Source organism: Girardinichthys multiradiatus, chromosome 23 (genome assembly GCF_021462225.1).
Source record: "Girardinichthys multiradiatus isolate DD_20200921_A chromosome 23, DD_fGirMul_XY1, whole genome shotgun sequence".
Lineage (NCBI taxonomy): Eukaryota > Metazoa > Chordata > Actinopteri > Cyprinodontiformes > Goodeidae > Girardinichthys > Girardinichthys multiradiatus.
In genome coordinates, this window is record NC_061815.1 from 48,429,789 (window position 1) to 48,444,786 (window position 14,998).

Sequence of the window (14,998 nt, forward strand, 5' to 3'; positions counted from 1 at the left end):
TCCACACACACACACACACACACACACATAACTAAAAATATATTCCAGTCATGCTTTTAGGCAACAAACACGGCCATGAGGCTCAAAGGAGGCTATTTTGATTTAACTGTGTCAACAATTAGCATAAGAATGAAGCTCAATGACCCCAGCAGGCTGACAGTAGGCTCACCTGTTCCAGTGGTAACTGCAGCGTTTCATCCATCCACATTAGAACAGTTGTATATTTGTTTCATTGGAGCGCCAGTCTGTCTGGGTCAGGGGTCCCCAATTAAATTTAAGCAAGGTCCACTCAGACATTTTTCTCAAGTAAAGGTTCCGAATATGTAATGTTTGTCATATTTATATGACAAAAGATTTATTAACTTCATATAGTATCAAATATCTTTCCTTTTTTTTTACCACTGAATAAGATAAGGCAGCATTAAAAGTAAAAACAATAATACTAAAACAGCTGCTGAGCTGTCAGAATACTGATGGATCTTTCAAACTTTTTATTAAATCCCAAGAAATCTAGGTCCAGATAAATCCTGATTTTGGTCCAGATCTGGACCATGTTCTGCCGTTCTGAGACCTTGGATCTAGGTGTTAGAATTAGCATACATTTTTCTTGGCATTTAGTAGAAGCCAAAGGAAATGTTTTGGTCAGTCTAATGATAGATAATGTTCAGAAAGAAAGAACACATTAAGCCAGATGTTTGAAATTGAAAAATGACTATAAAAAGTTGGAAGCCTCACAAAAACAGTGATAAAAGTTTTATGTTCAAATCTTAAATAAAACCAGATATTTTAGAATAAAAAGCATACAGTACTCCAAAAACATAGGAACATAAATATGAAAGTAAACCTAACCTGGTTTATATCCTCCAAAAGAAAGATGTAAGAGTTATAAAAGGTTCATATTGCTGTGATCCAACTAATGAAAGGTTAATTAAGTTCTATTTCCTAAAATTCTGGTAAAAGATGTTGTATCATATGAAGCATAATCTACTGCCAAATTAAGAAATAAAAAAAAACAACTCTAAGGTAAATGTGTGTTTTTTAAAAGTACAGTAAGTAAATGTGAGAAGTATCTAAGACTCTTGTTCAAAAAAACACAGCAGTACACACACACACTCACACACGTACACATCTCTGTGACTATTTACATTTTACATAGATTTTCAATGAAGGCATCAAAACTGTGAATGAACACGTATGGTATTATGTAGCAAAGGTAAAATTGTAAAGGAACTTTAATTATGTTTTATATTTTATACAATGTAAATAGTCATGAAAATAAAGAAAGCCATTAAGTGAGAAAGTGTATATGTATGATGGTAGACCTCTTTTACGATTTCTGCTTGTTCCCCTGATAACACTGATTGAAAATACAAAGAAAAATACTTGCGGCCAGTTATAGAATATAAAGAAATGTCTGAAGAAAAAATATGTATTAATAAAAGGGATGTGTCTGTTTGTGATAAATGGACATTACTTTCTCACGGGTACGCCAGATTAATTTTGGACCTGAGGATGTCAGTCCTGAACACAGCAAAGCTTATCAACTTTTACTGCCTTTAAAACACGAATGATTTTCATAATAACTGCTCAGTGGTGCTGGAGGCTATACATATGATTACTCACACATTCATGCTGGCTGATAATTATCTGACTACAGTGAAGAGGAGTTACCAAAAAACATCAAATTTCAAGAAGCACTTATCAGGCTGCAGCTTGTATGAGTATGAAAGAAAAGGACAGTGGTACAAACACACATTATTGGTTAATAGAAATGTTTTATTTATTCATAAAATGCTAGATAGCTAAACATTTTGTTACCATGGTGCAAGATTTATGCAAACAAATCCAATTGTTTCCACTTCAATAGCTTTGGCATTTATTTCTGGCACATTTATAACTGGGACATAAGTTGACTGATCCTCACCGTTCAGAGTAGCCCCTCTACTATTTCAGGATTATTCTTTGCTGGTCAAACCTAAAGGTAAATGTTTAGATTTAACTCACCCATCCCTTTTGCCACACTAACATAAGCGCTGTCTATATAGATCTCTAGTCTTGGGTCAACATTAAGTCTTAGCAGGATTTAAGAGTGGTGAGGTCAGTGGATCAATGTTGAGGTCATCTCACTCATTGTGCATCTTTTTATATAATTCTTATTAATTTCATTTTGCAAAACTTATAATGATTTGCAGTAATTAGCCCTGAAATGACTCTTTATTCTATATTTATGGACAAGCTAAAAAAAAAAAAACCTTAGACCATTGTGTACTCTGTGTGCAGCTCCCATCCTTAGCCTGGAGCTACACCTATTGGGTCTAGTATCAACCTGTTTTTCTGACGGACATAACCAGATGTTTGAGAGGCTCAAGGGCGCGGCAGTCTATTCAGCACAACTATTTCCATTGTTTGCATTGTTGTTGTTTTTTGCTTTCTAAATGGCCTTAAACTGAAACAAGCAGACTGTAATGATTTCTCTAGTATTACATGTAATGATTCTTTGCTCTGGTTTTAAACTAGAGACTTGAATTTGTTTATAATGAAAAACCCCTTTAAAGTGATAGATGGCAACAGATGCGGGAATGGTCAAGATTTTACTGCCCTAAGCTGCAAAAAATATTGATAAAAAAAATGACAAAGGTTGCAAAACTGTAATATGTAGGTATATATTTATTTAAATGTATCAAATGGGCACATTTTAGAGCCAGAAAAGCTGAAGAAAGCTCAAAACACAAGTAGATCACAAGCCCATTTGTTTCACAGCTGATAAGTAATTTTAAAGCACACAATTTTGCACAAAAAGAGCCTTTAGAGTGACGTCCTTAAAACCAGATATGCACTTCCATGTATGGATGATGACTGGAAAGCTCTCACTGTAAACACAGAGATGGACAAAAGATGGACCTCTTGGCAAAACAAGATTAAACAAGATTTACTGAAATGAATACGTGGCTGCTGAGAAAAATATGTAGTGAGCACTTTTGCTTCTTCGTGCAGGTAAAATACAGGACGACATATTTCTCTTCAACCAACAAAAACAGCCAGGAAACCTTTTTGCACCAGGCCTATAAAACAATTAGAATCCCAGAGACAGAGGACAGGAACAGCCCAAATCTTAGGGACACAACATAGTTAATGTCAAACCTAGCTAGCTAAAGCAAGGAGTCAACAGTCACACCACTGAGGCATAGTTTCAGAATAAGAATAAGAAAACATTATTTTATTTCCATTGTTACATTATATGCATCTGCTGCCAGTAGTAAATTTCTGCTGATTTTTGAAGATCACACGATTAAGTAAACCTACAGCTCTCTCCAAAGAGAGAGCCATTAGTTTTCACCTGCATGGTTCAAACCAAAGATAATTAGCTGCACCTGCGACTAGTTTTCTTCGTTTTAGTGTCTGAGTCAAATGAAGATCCTGACGTCCTCTGCCATCTGAGTATTTTAACTTCTCTTCCAACTACATGTCTAGCCTTGAGTTTTTACCCTCAAGCTACATGTTGTGGGAAAACTGAATGTTGGGATTCTGGCCTCAGTATATTGTTTTTACTGCTGCTACTGTAGTGCAGCTTAACCCTCATAAGTAAAACACAGAGTGATTATGTGTCAAAAAGTGAGATGTTCACAATAACTGCGTGGCTCACTGATATAATGTAGACTACTATGGCAACACAATTATGAAGTATGTAATGGAAGCATGCTGATGCTTGCAGGAACCAGTGTGGTCAAAACCAGAGCAAAACTTTCTATCTACCTGAATGTGGCCACGCTTTATTGTTTCAAATTACAGTTCTTTTTACAAGCATCATTTTCATCTTCATAGTGAGTTACAGGCAGACTGGGCTCCTCGCAGAGAGCTTTTAAATTTATTCATGGTATGCTAGTTTGTTAGATCTCCAAAATAATGACTCCTGACTTCCTCTTTCTCAGCAGTTTAAATCACCATCAATCTACTCTTTATGAACTGAACTCTAGGCTGGAGGCTTTGATGTTTTTGTCTTGTGTGGACATTGGGCTTTGAAAAATAGATTCCCAAGATTAGAGTTTCACACATAAGATTGTCACTCTTCAGCAACATTTGGCTGTTCTCATTCTCAGCTCCCTTGTGCTTTTTTTTTCCTTTCACTCGTTTTTACATATCAATAGCCTCATTGCATAATTGGCAAATATGACTTAGGCAATGCTATGAGGCTAACGATAGTTCTTGATTTCAGACATGAAATGAATATAACTATAAAGAGCTACAGGCCTGAACTCAGTACAGAGAGTTGTAAAAACTCTGATACATGCTCTTTATTTTGAACATTTATTACTCAAGCCATGAAAATACAATAATTATTTCTTTTAACGCAGGCATGGACAACTAAGATAACCATGTGATGGACATGCATCGTGTGTGCTCAGACTTCAAGCGCATTAAAGATTCATACATGCCTGTAAGACAGAGCTCTGGTCACTGGTTTGCTGTTACTGCTCCACATTCTGGGAAACGTTAAGTGGGGTAAATGTAGTTTGTGTAATCCCTGGATTAGCATAGCAACCAGATAATGGCCAGGAATGGACACACAGCCTTTCAATATTTGTGCCCCTTAACCTGAGGCAACACGTTGGGTGGACTGTTTGGAGAGGGAGGACTTAGACCTCCAGCTGCCACAAGCTTTAGAATAAGAGGTGAACAGCAACTTCAAGTTGTGACTTGATTCTGGTGATTTGTTTGCTACAACCAGATACAAAATTGGAAAACAGTATACAATTTTCTTATTTGTCTTTTGCCAAAAAAAAAATGTATTCTTGCCTGTCTGTATATCAAACAACTGAATTAGAATTTTAAATGAAATAGAATTTTTAAATGAAAAACTCTTTTATCTTTAGATTGCCTTGTCAAAAACAGTAATTTCAACAGACAGACTGTTTGTTCTGAACAAGACAAAAACATATCAAAAGTTTTTGTCCTGTTATTATCAGCAGTTATTATGAAAATGATTCATGTGTTAAAGGCAGTAAAAGTTGCTAAGCTTTGCTGTGTCCAGGACTGACATCCTCAGATCCAAAATAACTTCGTAACAGAAGTCCCTTTCTGGAGTTGTTGCCCTAACCTCTGCCTTGATTTGCTTATGCCTCAGGGTATACAAGGTATACTCAATCATGAAACTTCTAGAAAAAGTACGTAAATGTACTTAATAGAGGAATCTTTCATAATGTTAACATTTTGGAATAATAAACCAATTACAAGCATTAAACTAACAAGTTAAATTGCAATGTAAATTACTTAATCATCAAAATGTTTTTTTATAGAGTCAATGTTTTATAATCTTCTCCCACAACTGCACTCAATTTGATCAGCTGCCTTTTTGCAGATAAATGATTAAAACATGTGTATTATTGTGCTGTAATGAGATTGTGTGATATGAGATCTAGTCTGTTGCTAGTTGCTCTCAAAATGTGACTTCCACTGGTCAAGTATGTCTAAGCCTCTATGGGTCCAGATATGAAGGTGTGTTCTTTTTTCTTGAACCATGTTGCATCTATGGTTAAAACTCTTTGAAAAAGTTTTAAATGATACAGTCAATCTAATAAAGACTTCTCCTTGGGCCAGCCTATAACCCTCGCCAGCGTTTTAGATAGTCGGTAGCATCTGATTTGACATTTAACTAAGATCCTTCAAGCCTGGACTGCATTTGATCATCTCTGATTCTAAACCTGAAATACTTAGACGGGTCACACCTAAACTAATTCTATACTAAACAAGGATTGTTTAAATTTATGGAACCTCTATTCTATTTTTGAAAACACAAAAATGTAGCATTATCAGTCCTTAGAAATTGACAAGCATAAAATCAGCTTTGAAGCAATTTTCCATGATCTGCTCATAGTCTTCTGTAAGGAAATCTAGTTTAATGACTGCAATATATACCAACCAGGTGGAGGTCAAATACAGCTGTTTTGGTTTGACTACGATTTATAATCTGTTATATTTCATGAGGGTCATCTGGCACCAGATGGTTTAGAATTTACATTTTATAATATGACGTTTAACAAGAATTATTGGATTAACTTATACAGAAAATCTAATCATATTCTGTAGAATTCATTGAAATACTTTCATACAAAGGAAAATCAAAAATTTACAATTTGATTGTGTGTGTGGGTGTGTGTGTGTGTGTGTGTGTGTGTTACTGTCTTGGCATCACAGTGAGAACCATTTTCCATATTTCACCATCAAATTGAGGACCGTTTGTACCAAAGTGAGGACATTTTGCTGGTCCTCACAACCTATTTTGCTAACAGTTAGGTTTAGGACTAAGGTGTGAATTGACTTTAGGTTAAGGTTAGGGTTAGGCATGCACTGGTAATGGTTAGGTTTAGGGTTATTGTCAGGGTTAGGGCATAGAAAGGGTTGAAAATGACTGAAAATCAATGGAAGTCAATGGGAGTCAACACATGGTCCTCACTACATATAGCAAAACAAGAGTGTGTGTGTGTGTGTGTGTGTGTGTGTGTGTGTGTGTGTGTGTGTGTGTGTGTGTGTGTGTGTGTGTGTGTGTGTGTGTGTGTTGGTGCAAATTGTGCATCTCATACCAAGGTGTTAGGACAACTGTATGCAAATTGTGGTTGGATTCTGCTGCTGTGATCTGGCGCTCTGCAAGCTTCCAATAGTTAAATAAGCAGTCTCTCAAGTTTTTTCACTTGAGTCGTCAAAACGCCCAAAGAGTTTTCATCACCAATCACCACAGCGATCTCTCTGCATTCACACAAAAACCAAGGGAAAAAAAAGGAAAATGACAGTTGGATCATAGCTGTCCACAAACGATGCCTCAAGGCTTGAAGTGTGAGTTCGACGAAGTGTAAAATGTCAGGCGGGGAGCTTCCAGGGAACGCTTGTTGGCAGGACAAAGTGGAAACCCAGCTCTATGTGAGTGGGGGAGGGGGTGTGGGGAGAGGACGTTCGGTTTGTACTCTGCAGCATGTGGATGGCTGTGTGCTCCTCTCAAATGTCATCCAAGACAGCCTTGCAACACTCCAACCAGGAGCTGAAGTTGTAGCCTATATTTTAGGGGGGTGATTATTTATGTACCTGCCATGAATTTTCACTCAGGCTCACCATGTACCGAATCCTCCCACATCTCCCCCCAAAACCAGATGGAACAAGGCAGAGTAACCGCAAAGAGCAGCAGGCTCCAGAGATTTTCCCCTGTCTTCAGTTATGAATTCAGCATATGCTGCGCAAAATTATGCTTGTGAGTGTAAAGGTTGAGGTTTGTTTGTGAAGCTCTGTGAGAATAAACACTGCAATCCCATTCTAAGACCTCAATCAATCTTATCGGGTGGTAGGCTGGATTTGCATGATAAAAACAATCAAATTTGTGGTTTTCAGAGATGATTGCTCGTGGTATCCAGCACCCACTCTTTTTCACAGCCAATGCTAATGCATTATCTACAACTGCAAGAGCAGCATCACACACTGGCTTCAGAATCCATTAATAGTATATTCCTATTGAAAAAAAAGAAATCTCAAGCATCGTAATGTTACTCCTTGAGCTTATCCCGTTTCAGCAAAGCAACGCGGTGTACTGAAAATACACCATCACTGACAGAGAGAGCCTAATCCAGTGATTGGTTTTACCTTATCACACAACTTAAGGAGTGTACACTTCTAAGCTGACGGATTGAACCTCTGTTCGATACAGGTTTGCAAAACTGAATCTGTTGAGCCTCAAAGATTTGATATGGGTATTTAAAGCTCTGTGCGGTATTAACCGCAGAGCACAACAAATAGCCTGCCTTTTAACAGGGCTGGGGAAACCCAGGGCCAGTTGGGATGCAAATTGAAATGATCCAAGAGTGGATTGAGAAGGTGAGGGTGGGCTTGGATGGGGCTGCAGAGGGTGGGTGAGGGATGTGGGGGCTGAACGAGACGAGGCTGGTATGAGGCTCGTGGCGAGGGCTGGCAGGGTCCTGAGGGGTTAGCTGTGATTAGCCTCAAACTCAGAGTTCATCATGTGAGTGACAACAGTTTTGTGACAAACAGCAATAAAAAAATGTCACTGTCCTTTTTCCACGTCCTCCCCTCCACACACAACATGGCGCATCACTTGTCAGATTCTCTCTGTTTGTGTAGATCTGCAACCATCTAAATGTTCGGAGAAAATTAATCATATCCTTAAAACTTCAACTCAGCATTTTCAGATTTTACAAGGCAGCAACTGAGACATTTTAAAGGAAGTATTTCAGATTGTAAAACTGTAGCAGAAGATACTTGTTCCGCAGACTTTGCTGAAAGCATTTTAGCAAACATTAGAAGAAAGTCTCTGAGTCTAATTCAAAACAATGAAATGTCGTGAATGGAAAAAAGGTTCTAGTCCAATAGAAGTGAAGCATAAGATGTTTACGCCCACTTCTTCGGGCATGTGAGCACTAGGAAAACAAGTTGCTGTATTTTAATTTATCATGACCAACCCAGAGTGACTATCCTTTAATGTAAAACTTCAGTAAATCATTTTAATAGCAGATTCTACCAACTCAGTTCTAGGATTAACCAATGATGCCATCATCTGGGAACGCTCCTCAGCTTCCCAATACACACAGGAGCCTCATTCATTTTCCACCAGCAAAAATCCACCAACTAATTATAAGAGTGTAACTTGCATACTTTTCATCATTGTAATTAAAATGGGATAAATAAACACTGTGGACATGAAAAGAAGAAGACTTCCACTTCTTGACCTTGATAATCTCGGCTGGAATGATCAACCTAACTGGGATTTAGTTGCCTTCTGCTGCTTTCTTCCAGCAGTAATTTGGTTTGCTGGGCTAGTGAAGGAAGCCAGGCGCTGTTGGCCCATTAAAAGCACTAAAGCAATCTTTTTATTTCTTAGTTGTTTTTTTTTTTACTTTCTTTTTGTTGGGTAAGATGAGACAGAAAGAGGTTGGAGGATTGATAGAGAGATGGATGGCAACACACACTGGGTGACTCATGATTGGGAGTCTGCATGGAAGTCAATGTGAGACTATAAAGAAAGAAGCTTCCCTCTCTAGGGTGTGGTGAGGTTTAAGGGCTTTTGCATACAACTTTAAAGAGCCCAAGTTTTAAATCCTAGGATATACTGTTAAATCACATGGGAGGCTTATTGTTTTCAAGGCTTCACATATAAGCACTGTTAACCCTCTAAATGCCATTGAAACCAGCTCGATGTATGCTCATTACAGAGTACGAGCAGTCATCAGCCGGGCAGGTGTGAGTGAAAAGCATCTGTGATCAAGGGTGGGGTTTATGTACTGCTTTGTTTTACTATCCAATATCACATTACCTTCTCCTTCATAAGCGATTGTCACCCTGTACTTAGGTCTCCTTCTTCCATCTGTGTGTCCACAAAGCAGAGAGCATATGTTTGTAGGACCAGCAAGCCTAAAGAAATGAGGAGCTTTCTGGTGCTTCTGCAAAACATCCAGGAATCCGAGTTTACGCTGTAACAGAATGATTTTACCTCAAAAAGATGACATGGGCTGTCTAAAACATATGTTTCTCTAATCTATTGATAAATATCTCAATCAATATTAATGACAAAGTTTCCTCCAAACATCACATTCAAATTTATTTTATTTTTAGCTTATTTTTGACAGCTGTGCTTGGAGTATATTGCATGTCACAAAAACATGTAAACAAAGACTTAGTATACATTTAAGTACTTGATGACCTATAGGTCTAATGTGTGAACTTCTAATAAAGCCTAACAACTGAAAAAAAAAAGAATATTCAGCTTGCTCTGAATGCCAAATGCCAACTGAATGCCAACTCTACGAGTAAAAAACAAAATGAATCTGTTTTTATTGGTATTTATTGTGAACACCTTCAAAACTGTTAAACATGTTTCAAATTGGCCGAAGTAAAATTGACACCATAGGCAGCATCAAGGCTGCAGGCTAACCAGGGTTGCTGCTACACATCAGGCATGCTGGGATGCAACATGTGAGTTTAAGTAGTTTCTTAAAGTCCAGAGGGACTACAACTTTATTTATTAGGCTTTATTTATATTCAGATCTTATTCAGAGCTTTAAGTCTAACGTTTCTGCCAACACTTTGTTACACAACACATTTTGGCTAGCGTATGAATTCCACTTGTATGTGCAACATTTACTAGATGTTCTAAGATTTTTGGTGCATTTTTAAACTAAACGGCCTTAGATGCAAAACAGTCAGCAACTGTGCATAATTATTTAGTCTACTATTTGTATTATCCAGTATAGGAGATGGACTTTATTATTGCCTTTTAAAGTGACTCTTAAGATGCCTTGTTCTTCAATGGTTGTGAGGTTTTGTTGAAATATGATCAGACATTTTACTCAGCCGAAGAAGACCCTGTGAAATGGGTCTGGTGATGCCTGTGAGGTAAAGGCAAGCAGACAAGAGTGTTAACCAATCACGAGTTGGTGCAGTTTTCTGTCTGAAAGTTTAAAACACAACTATGCAGTAGAGAATGTATCAGACAGCATCGTTAAACTTCATAAACCTTGCAGAGCATCCTAACCCCATGTTTCTGCTCACTAAACCTGAAGTTAGACCCCTCATCTTTGAAAACTTTTAAAATCAGGAAATCTTATAAGAGAAATTCATAAACATTATGTGTTTACTTTAAATATAAAAGTCGAGAGAATTATTCTAGTCGACATCATCGATTATAAAGACTAATGGCAGTTATTTTTCATCTACTGTAGTGGTATATGTATTTCTAAGTGAAAGACTTTTCTGAGTGTTTTGTGCAAAATACAGTAAAAATGGAGTAAAAAGCATCCTGTGAAATTCAAATCTTTGAATTTTACAAAATAACACTCAACATTCAGCTATGTTTCGCATGTTCTTCCTTTGATTTGTTAAGTTTCACATTTAAATGTTTTATAAAACAAACAAAAAAAGCTTAATCTCAGGAAATGTTATTGTTGCAGCCAAGCATAATGTGCCCAAAACACAAGCAACAGTAAACGAACCCCTCCGGAGCAAGCGGTTTTACTAACCTTCTGGTTTTTCTTTTTAAATCAAATAAATCATTCCAAGAGTCAAATCCTTATTTTCCGGGTTGTTTTCATTTCATCACCCAGAGCTCGTCCTCCCTCGTGTGCTCCGCTGTTCAGCGAGTGTCAAGAAGTAAGATATGATTGTATCTTCAGATATTGATCTTAGCCCCAATGTGCTTCATTGCCTCATATTGATTTCTCATGCTGGCGCTGGGGGCCTGAAATTGGTCTGTGCAGTGAATTTCACCTGTGCAGTGTTTTTATTTGTCATGAAAACATTCATGCACTGCTCACCCATGTCAATGTTCCCTCTCTGTCTGGTCAATTGACTGCCATTTTGTGGTGTGTTAGCTATAGTCTTCTGCTTGCACTTTTCTGCTAAATATCTGTTTAACTATGTCTAATGGTCTCTGTTTGCTAAGTGTGATGGCAAATGTATTTGCAGCCTGGTGATTATTTGGTTGACACTGTTAACATTTCACTTCAACCAACATGAAGTATTTAATTTAATGTTAGAGCTGTGAGTAGTTTTTATTGCTCAGCTCCGGTTCTAATTTTCTCCAAGAAAGGGAGGATGACAAATCTTCAGTAATTAAAAACATATTCCAACATCTCTGGCTGAAAATATTTATCAATTCTCTGCATCAGACAAATGGTCAAAGATGTAAAAAAATGCTAATGCTTTTTTCCCTCCAAATGCCTTTTCTTTATTTTGCAGAATGCATGATCAGCTCGGCCCGAGTGAGGCAAAGCATAAAATGTCATTTAACTGAAAAACTCGAGTCAGTCTGTTCACCCATAAGCTCAGCGGCTACAGCTTCAGTCAGTCAGTGCAGCTGCAGCGTGCCGCTCATCTTTGGGTGACATTCATTTATTTTGAAACAGGATTATGTGGCGAGCTTTAGGTCATAATCTGTCCGATTTGAAGTGGAGGTCTGGCTGTAATCAGAATCAGAATCAAAAAAGCTTTATTGCTAAGTACGTTTTTGGACATACAAGGAATTTGTTTTGTGTCAGACTTCTATAAGTCTGTCACAAGCCCCTCAGCTGCTGTTTAAGGAAATATTCGTATATTTATATTATATTAACAAGAGACAGCAAAAAAGCTTGAGTCTCTCACATCAAATATTCAGCTGGCATTTTAGTCCTATATGGTCATTTTCCATTCAGGATAAAGTGTACTTTATGTAAATATATTTAAAATTTGATTCCATACATCCCTTTTTTCTTCAGTTTCCTGTTTTATATAAACATGTTAAAAATATTTTAAAGAACCATAATATAATAATTAGGTATGATTATTTGATAGCCTATTATTCCAAATGTCTGTCTTGCTCAGCTTGTTCCCTAATTTGCGGTGAAAACGTGACTTTAGCACCATCTACACCCTGTAATCCTCCCATACAGTAGCAGGGCCGTCATGCAGATTATGTGTTTTCACCACTGCAGATAATAGCCATTATTCCAGGGAACAGCCATCTAAACAACATGACTCAGCTCAGTCTAATGAACTCCCTAATTTAATATGCCACTGTGCTTTGGTGGCAATAGATTTAAAATCTAATCTGGGCCAAAACTGATTAGGCCTATTAAGTGGTAATGGAGCGAGGGGCACTTAGCATGCTTGGAGGTTAAGCACCTCTATCTAAGGCGTGGCTGCTCTTTTGTTGTCCTGCTGTTAAGATGATTGCGTGGCTGCGACCAGCTGCCTGCTTGTGTGGTCTTGCGTTTTTGGTCTGCTCATCTGGAACTTGCAGATTTTCTCAGAGAAAAATTAGGGTGAACTGAAACTTCAGATTTAATTCACAAAAATTGTAAATCAAACAAATATGCTGTTAAATACACGTGTTTAAATTCCCCGTGCACGTACGCACCTGTAGTCACAGATTGTTTGGTTTTGTTTTCAGGAACTAATCCAATTAAAGTCTAGAAAAAGCACAGAAAATGTTGGAAGACTAAATGTAATTTATTTCTTATTTACAATATCTGTCTGTTGGACGAATCAATTTTCAGATATCGCTGACTTCATCTTAATCAAATATGTGCTTAAATAAAATATTTCCACTAGCCTATTGTGTCGTACATAAATAGTCCTAAAAGCTTCGAGCATCTTTTGATGTGTGAGTGATCTGCAGACCAGCAGCAGCAGAGGACATTCCTTACCAGGAGAACTGGCTGTGGATCTTCACTCCCAGCCAGTGCAGTGTTCATTGCCACGGCACGTTTTCCTCTCACTCACTGAGGGCCCTGACACTTTTCTGGCACGTATGAGCGATGGATCACAGGACGTAAAAGAAGACAACGTCCTGCAGCGTTGAAAATTTATGGCCGCACTCACCCATATGTTAAAGGAGGGGAGATGGGGCCGCTCTGAAGGCGGCAATCAAATACATCTCAATTAGAGCCGTTTGCTCTTGTAATACATGTTTTAATTTGATGGGATCAAGATAAATAAGCCAACTGTGATTCAAAAGATTATTCCAAAGCGTTTGACAGAAAGCTAGCCTTATTTTCTACTTTATTTCTTTTTTTAAGCGGCTTTTTTTTTTATTTCCACAAAAAATAACGATCATTTTGATTATATTATTGTTTTTTTAAGTGTGATTTTTAAACAAAGTGTAAACGTGATGGGTTTAATTTTTAAATAAGTAAATAAAGAAACCTCTTAAAGAAGATAAACGTCATATATGTAATCTAATGAAAATCTAAACCTGCATCAGTCAGGCACAGACGCTATTTTCATCTTAAAAAAGCTTTTGTGATTACTATATATATATATATATATATATATATATATATATATATATATATATATATATATAATCACATTTTCAGTTGTATTGACTTTTTTCTGTTACAGAAATGTATCTTTATTAAGACAATAAATAATAAGGGTAGAGCTGGGCAGTGGACACATCTAAAGCAGGTATCAGATGCCATCTACTGGCAGCTCTGGCGACTCCATTACCTAACGGGTGCTAAATACTGTGGAGGATAATATAGAAATGTAAAAATTCGAACTCAAATTAATGTCTGGATACTTGGAAAATTTTCTATATATATATATGGTGAAATATAGTAAATATATAATGTGTTTATTCTAAAGCCAAAGTGACTTAAAGTCACCCATTTCCAGTCGGGATAATTTCACTCAGGAATCAGCTGCCAGTTTAGCACAGACACGGAGCAGCTGCGCACCATCCTGTCGGAGACTCCATCGTGTGACCCTGCAGCCCATCTATCCAGATGGACACTTTTTCTGTTCTGTGTGCCTCTTTGCGCGTTTCTGACGGCTCGGTTCCTCTGTCGCCTCGGTGATCCGGGCTGGGCTGCACACAGTTCAGACCTGCATGGAAATCAGATTATGTGTTTTATTTTCGCATAAAACTTCGCCATAGTGCCATATATATTCTGTACTGTAAGTCACATTGTTCTGATACATGGGAAATATCATAAGGCTATTTTACAATTGGTAATAATTTCTGCAAGCTGTTTTTAAGCTAACCTCTCATTGTAAGCAAAAAAAAAAAGAAGAAAATAAAAACACATGATGCATTTAGAGGGAGAGATTCACTTATTTTTGAATCAGAGTGAAATGAATCCCTTAACTGATGCCAAGTTTCAATGAATATGTCTAAAAACATGTCAAATGTAACGTTGGAATAACGTGCTCGACTTTGACATTAAAGCAGGAGCAACGTTTATGTGCAGGTACGCAGAACCATTCGCAGGTTATTTTTACAGATGCCATTTTGCGTGACCTTGCTCTGTAAGACGACTCTGCCCCTTCAGGCAGGAGAGACAGCGGCGCTCAGGTGGGTGTCTTCCCTCCTCCGGACTGCGCAGGACCACGCCTTCGACGTGGAGGATCTCCTTCCAGTTGTATTTTTATCGTTCCTGGACTTAAGCGTAGGCCACTTAACTATCTAAGCTTTCGTAGTGATCATCCCATTTATCTGGGATTATTGCAGTGAATTTACTGTTTGGTC

At 37.7% G+C, this 14,998-nt stretch overlaps 1 long non-coding RNA gene across 2 annotated transcripts in view; it reads left to right on the forward strand.

Moving 5' to 3' along the window:
- The window catches only part of LOC124860945, a 29,243-nt gene that overhangs the window by 1,667 nt on the left and 12,578 nt on the right, over positions 1–14,998 (forward strand). Inside the window, exon 1 of one of the 2 annotated variants that reach the window (XR_007036511.1) lies at positions 1,859–1,981. The exons of the other annotated variant lie outside the window; for it this stretch is intronic. This is a non-coding gene — a long non-coding RNA (uncharacterized LOC124860945). Of the gene's footprint in view, positions 1–1,858; positions 1,982–14,998 lie in introns of those variants that run through there. 2 annotated transcript variants of the gene reach the window in all.